The sequence below is a fragment of the Impatiens glandulifera genome, chromosome 4 (assembly GCF_907164915.1).
Source record: "Impatiens glandulifera chromosome 4, dImpGla2.1, whole genome shotgun sequence".
NCBI lineage: Eukaryota > Viridiplantae > Streptophyta > Magnoliopsida > Ericales > Balsaminaceae > Impatiens > Impatiens glandulifera.
The window spans coordinates 55,770,283-55,777,387 of record NC_061865.1 but is presented as its reverse complement, the minus strand read 5'-3'; positions in this window follow the sequence as shown (position 1 = coordinate 55,777,387).

Genomic DNA, 7,105 nt, shown 5'->3' with positions numbered 1-7,105 from the left:
TTATACTAATCATATTTTTTGAAAATTTACAACCATTCCTTACCAGAATCTAATTCATTAGTAATATAACTCCATATTTTAATTTATATTATACTAAATCAAAATTAGAGGTTAAATTAGTAAAATATGTCATTCTTATTTATTTTGATGAGCTGATAATTTTTTAATGCATATTTAACTTGATTTTTAAACATTTTTATTTAATATATATCTCGTTATATTTGCACCGCGATTACACATGATAGATTAGTATATGTTTGTTTAAGAGGAATTGTTTACAACTAAATTAAAAAAAATACACTAAATCAAATAAAAAGAAACAAAAAAAAATAAAAAGGTCAGCTAGATACCATAATAATATGTTTGAGTAAATATGTAAATTGTAAGTCATAAATAATTAATTGAGAAGTATGATTCTTGCTATTAAAATACTCTATTCATGTCTAATCAAATAGTCCGCAACTAAAATAAAAATAAAAAATAATTATGTTGGAAGAGTTCAAATTATTATGTGATGTTTCATGATATTAATTAGTTTTTGTTAAAGATGTTAATTTTTTTATATGTGAATCCAAAAAGTTATATATATTTAATTCCCTAAATTAAGAATAGTGATGAGTACATATTCTCAAAACAATTACAATTCATCATAATAGGAACACTTCTTTTTCTTTTATTATATTAATAGATGGGCTTTAGAAATATCAAAATTTAAGATTTTACTTATATATTGGGCTTAAACATTGTCCCATAACTATAAGGTGTATATTTTACTTGAACTTGATTTTTTTAAGATATGTTATTTAATTTTGAATCTCTAACTCAATCTAAAACTCAAAATGATATTTTTGAAATATTAATTTTCACATTAACTCTTTCAAATACTACTTATATATTTATCTACTCAAAATATGTATTCTCAAAATATGTATTTTGTGTATTTTGAATGAATGTATTTGATCGATGCGTATAATTCATAACGTCATTATTACAACATTGTTTGAGATTCGTTCGTGGAATTGGTTAGGTGAGTATATTGTTCTTCTTCAAGACCTTCATGCATGTCTTTTTTTCTCGGACTTACGGTATTTGTTTTTCTCTCTTTAATATTGTCATTAATGTATTTGAATTTATTTTTAATTTTTATGATTTCATGTTTTATTTGGTTGTGTTTAAAGAAATTCCATTTTATAATATTTTATGAACCACTTTAATATATATATATATATATATATATATATATATATATATATATATATATATATATATATATATATATATATATATATATATATATTAAATGTGTTCATAAACCACTTTAAAATATATATTCCATTTTTTAATATTTTATGAACCATTTTAAAATATATATATTAAATGTGTGTTTGGTATTTAAAAGGGTCATACTTAGTATTTTGGGTTACTTAATTGTCCACAAAATGAATTTTGATTTGGAAGGGATTCTTCATTCTTGGTAAGAAATAGTTATTTAATGGGTTCTTGGACCCAATGGATTTCTTGGATTCATTAATTTTTGTTCACAAAATTGGTTGAGTTCTCATTTATTGGTAGGGTTCCTAAGTACTATTTGTTTGTTGAACGATTATTGGACCATTGGATTCTTTTATCCATTTGGCATAATTGAAACGTGTCTCAATCTCAAATTACCTAATTAAAAATGAAATCCTAGTTTTATGGACAATATAAAAATACCCAATATTAATATTAAACAATTAAAATGATTTTTTGTATGGATTGATATAATGGTTTGTGTCCCAACGTTTTTGTGCAAAATTCAGGTTGGGTTTGGTAGGAGGATAATGATTATAACATAGATGTTCACTTAAAACACCTTAATTTGAAGTGAGTGGCATGTTGGTAGGTTGGTATTTCGACAAAAATAATTTTTAAAGAATTAAATGTGACGGGTTCGATTCACACTTAAATTGTTTTAAATGAAATTGATGAAAAAAATAAAGTATAACATTATTATTACATTAGAAGTTATATTAATTATGTTTGTAAATGATATTCGGTATCTTTTCATCATTGATACAAGTATATATATTCCAATGCAATATATATATATATATATATATATATATATATATATATATATATATTAGGTATAAATTTGTAACATATAATTTATTCGGTAGGATCGGTTGGGAATTAATCGTTCATCTCGAATATTTACAAGCACGATAAATAAATAAATTAAGAAAATATTAATAATTTCAAATTATATTACTTTAATTAATTAAAAAGATAAAATTGTCTTTTTTATCTCTACACTACATTTTTTTTTTTAAAATCAAATAATGTCATTAAAAAAAAAACTCGAAAAAGGTAAAAGATTACAAGAGTTTAGGAATCAGACAGAACAAAATTTTGCCAAAAAAAGAATGAACCAACAAGCTGAAAACAATAAAAACAACCCAAATGAGAATAAAAGTGAATGACATAAACAATAAAGCTTAGAGCGTTTTGAAATCATAAGTAATAGTGATTTTCTCATATGCAATGCTCCATCTTTGACAAATCAATAAATTTCTTTCACAAGTGGGAATTCGCCTTTTCGTTCGAATTAGTGAGTTTCCATCAAAGATAATTTAATTCCAAATAAACTGTACATCGTTTCAAACCCTTGATAATGCTCTTGTGTTCTTCTCCATCCAAATATGATAAAAAGTGTTTGCAAAAAAGCACTTGAAGACATTTGAACTAAAGTCATTATCATTTGTTTCGATGTTAATTGTCATTTCCTTAATATCAGTCCATTCTTTTGAGAAGCTAAGGAGACTCATTGACATGAAAACTTACCCCAAAGTAAGAAAGCAAATAAGCAATCCCCAAAAAGATGGTCGATGATCTCCTCATTTCCCATACAAAGAAGACATTTGAGATTTAGGATATTCATGTACTTATACTATATTATATGTAATTACAAAATCTATACAACTTATATCATTTCTTATAAATTATTCAAATCAATCCACAACTTATATAATTTATACCCAATATTACACCTTATATCATTTGTACAATTCATATATTATTTTATATTTTTTTATGAATTATATTGACAGTAGTGTATTTCTGTCTTTTTATGATGCATTGAAAATTTCTCTAAATATTTTATGAAAAAGTGGCTATATTTACAATTATGTATCTAATAAAATAATTTTCCAATTTAAATAAGAAAAAAAGACATAACCCACCATAACAATTCAGATAAAAAAAATTAGTAAGTAATCCAAGTCATCTTGAGTACAGTTTACCTTCCAAATAAAGCACATCAAAAACATATATATATATATAGATAGATATATATAAAATCATATCATATCCCACGACACATTTTCAAAAAAACTTAAAAATAAACCATTATTATTCTTGACATTATACTCACATTTCTCGTTGACATTAATACAAATCATTTGATATTTTATCTTCTTTAATAGATGATTTGTATAAAAAAAAAAAATTCTTATAATTGTGGTTACTATAGTTTTCTAAATAATTTTAAGTTTTTAGTCGTGAAGAAATTTAAAGAAAATGGGCCCAGAATAATTTGGTAGAAACGTGAATTATAATGGATCGATGGTAGGAGCCACATGTGATCATGAAAAATATAGGACATCAATTGTGTATACCAACGATTGTTCTTCATTCATTTTTAGTACTTACACATCCTCCATGTACCTTGTGTTTGGTAAACATACATTCAATAGGTACATTTAATAACAGACCCATGAATTATTATTGTTTTCAAAAGCATATAATAAAAATGAGGTTGCTTATTCCTAAAAGACATGGAAAGTGAAAAATGAAATAATGAAAAAAAAAAATACATACAACACCCTTATTTAGTTCGAACATTCTCTCCCACCAAGTCACTCAAACAACAGTTACTAACAAATAAGGGCCATAAGAATAACATTGTATTTCTACCATTATATTCTATCAAATGATCCACCAAAATACCTTGAGAATGATGTTCCATTGCGAGTTAATTCTTCGGACTCTATAGACTAGTCGCCCCCAACAATAACCCGCAAGAATACATGAGACAACGTGATGAATCCCAATGCAACTACAAAGCAATTTTCATATGTTAGCATATGATAATGTAAAAGCAAATTAGTAGCCAACTCCACAACTTTATATATAACATATATAACACTTTCTCACGTATCAATTCTTCATGCATCTATCATCCGTAGAAATTATTTTATTAATCATACTCTAACCAAAAATGATTCCTTAATTAAAATGTTGAATTATATAGACTTGGTAGATAATAATTTTACTTTTTTGGGCTGAGCTTCAGCCTGGTACAGTCCTAGATCGTCTCTGCCACAACTTAATGATTTGTAAATCAACCCAACCATTAAAAAAATATATAAATAAAAAAAATGTGGCCACAAGGGGTTAAGCATATAATCCGCATCCTAACCCAACCGCTAACCCAACTATTAGTCTCTTACATATGATTAATGAACCCATATGCATTCCTTCTCAATTATATAATTTTGACACCATTCAATAAGGAGAAATTTATTGGATAATACCAAATCGTTGATACATTTCCTAAGAAAAAATAATTACAGTATTAAGTATGTACATTTTCAGGAAAACAATCAATGTACAACTCACAACAATAATTACATAATTTTGACCTTTCTGATTTTTGTTATAATAAATTTGAGTATAATTAAGGGGAAAACTTAAAATTTTTAAAAATCCATAAGGTATTGTCCTCTTTTACAACGTGAAAAAGACTAGACTTGTTAGTAGTGAATCTTGTTTTCCTTCTTGACCCTAAATAGACATATTTGTACAGATCATGAGGAGATAAAGAATCTCCCAAACAAGAATTTTATGAGAAAATGGGAAGAATTATAAGAGATATTTAGAATTAGTTTGCTTCTCTTAATGGATGATAGTTGGTCTCCCATGCATCCTTGCATCATGATTCATGTCCTAGATAGGTTACGTATTAAAATGTATAGTCAAATCCTTTTAATTTGTATTTAGTTTGGAAACAAATAAACAATAATTGATGTCATCTTAAAATGTTACCATTATTTATTTTATTTTTATGTTATTATAATATCTCAACTAAATCATTTTAATAACCACATTTTTATATCAAATGAAAAGTTTTTTAAATTGAAGAGTATAGTCTTGACCTTTTGATTTTTATGTGTTTTTTCACTTTATTTTAACCTTTAACATTTAATTTCTTAAACACCGATTCTTGTCATTTGAACTAACTAGTGAGTTATGAATTACATTATATTAAAATTGACATTTTCTTATAGGATTTTATATATTTCCTTAAAAAATATAAAGTTTTCTCTTCATGATTAACGATGATTAACTCTAAGACAATCTATATTGTTCAGCCTCAAAGTATACTCCAACAAATGGGTGAATTTGTAACAACTAATTATGGCATTTCTACAATTTGTTCGCTAATATGATTCCATATTATTTTTGTTGGGATAAACTTTGGGAATCAAAGATCACCGAAGATCTCATTTTTTAATAAATTAAAACATTATTCACGGTGGAATTCTTACGAATGATATATGAATGAAAAATGTTGGATTATGCTAAGTTGTTATCGTATGTGTCACAAGTGAGTTGAATTGGTAATTCACTTACTTTTGTATTATCGGTGGGTGACTATTATCTAAAGTTTTTTGTGCAGTATTAATGAGATTCAATAGGTGATGTCCGAGTTATTTTTTATAGTTGTTATGAAATTTGGATTGATACGATTAATATGATAAATATATATTTAGGTTATCATCATACTTATTTTCTAGTAAACTATCTGGTTGTAGAGAAATCATCGAACCTTCGATGATCGTATTGCCCGATACGTATCTTTTATAATGATATTATTATGACGTTTTCTGATAATCATTTCAGTAAAAGGGTAAAGTCGGTGAGGGAGTAATAATTTTTCACGAGTACCTACAAGCTTAATAACATATTGGGTAACGTGGTTGTATTCTAATTATTTAAACGATTTATTTTAATATACATATACAATTTTCAACCAAAAAAACATTAGATTTTTTAATTGTCAAATTCATTATCATAAGTCTTGAATTGATAAGATCAACATGTTAATGAGACTTTTGACAGCTAAGCCCACACTACAAACTTGATGATATTTTTTTCTTACACAAATAGCTTAGATTTAGTATTAATTCAATCCCTAATTGATATTATTAATAATATCCATTCAATTATTGATCAATTGTTAAGTTCCCATTGGGTAAAATTACTAACAAAGGTCAACTCATTTTCTTATTGTTTCTGGTTTATATGTTAATTAATATAAATACTCTTTAGTCAATTAAAGCAAATGGACGGTTGTATTATTTATACCTAACCCTTCTATACATTCATAAAACGTTGATTTGGTATATGTTGGCTCATGAGTATACAATTGAAGGGACACTTTTAAGGGACATTGTTATTTGCAAAGGTATAGATAAATGTACCTGAGATCCTCTGCTATCGAATCTCCCTGCTCCCCTTTACAGTAGAGGGGTAAAATCGTAAAAAGATTTTACCCCTTCCCTGTGAGAGAACATAGGAAACAGAGAGAAAACAGAAAACAGTAGTAGAAAACAGTAGTAGACGGTCTGCTCTCAGATAAACGAGATGTTTGATCATACTTGTGGGAGTTCCGGTCCAAGATTGGTAAATTAATAGTGAGTCATTGTTGCTTAATCATCTATAACACTGACTTGACGACAAGACCGTGACGACTGACGACCAATATTAACGACTCGATGATATAGAATAATCATGCTAGGTTTTAGTGTCGAATAGTGTTATAAGACATTAAAAACATAGTTGTGAAACCCGGTCCGGTCATTAACTTGGTGAAGGGACTGGTTCATTAGATCAGTTTGTTCAATCAGTGTGTTTCATATAATAATAAAATAATATAAAAATAACAAAAATTTATCAAATTGTTTATACAATAATAGTTAAAGTAGATATCAAAATTCAAAATATTGTTTCGCAATTACAATTTGTTCATTGTCTCTTTTAGGGACAACACAATTAAAATAAA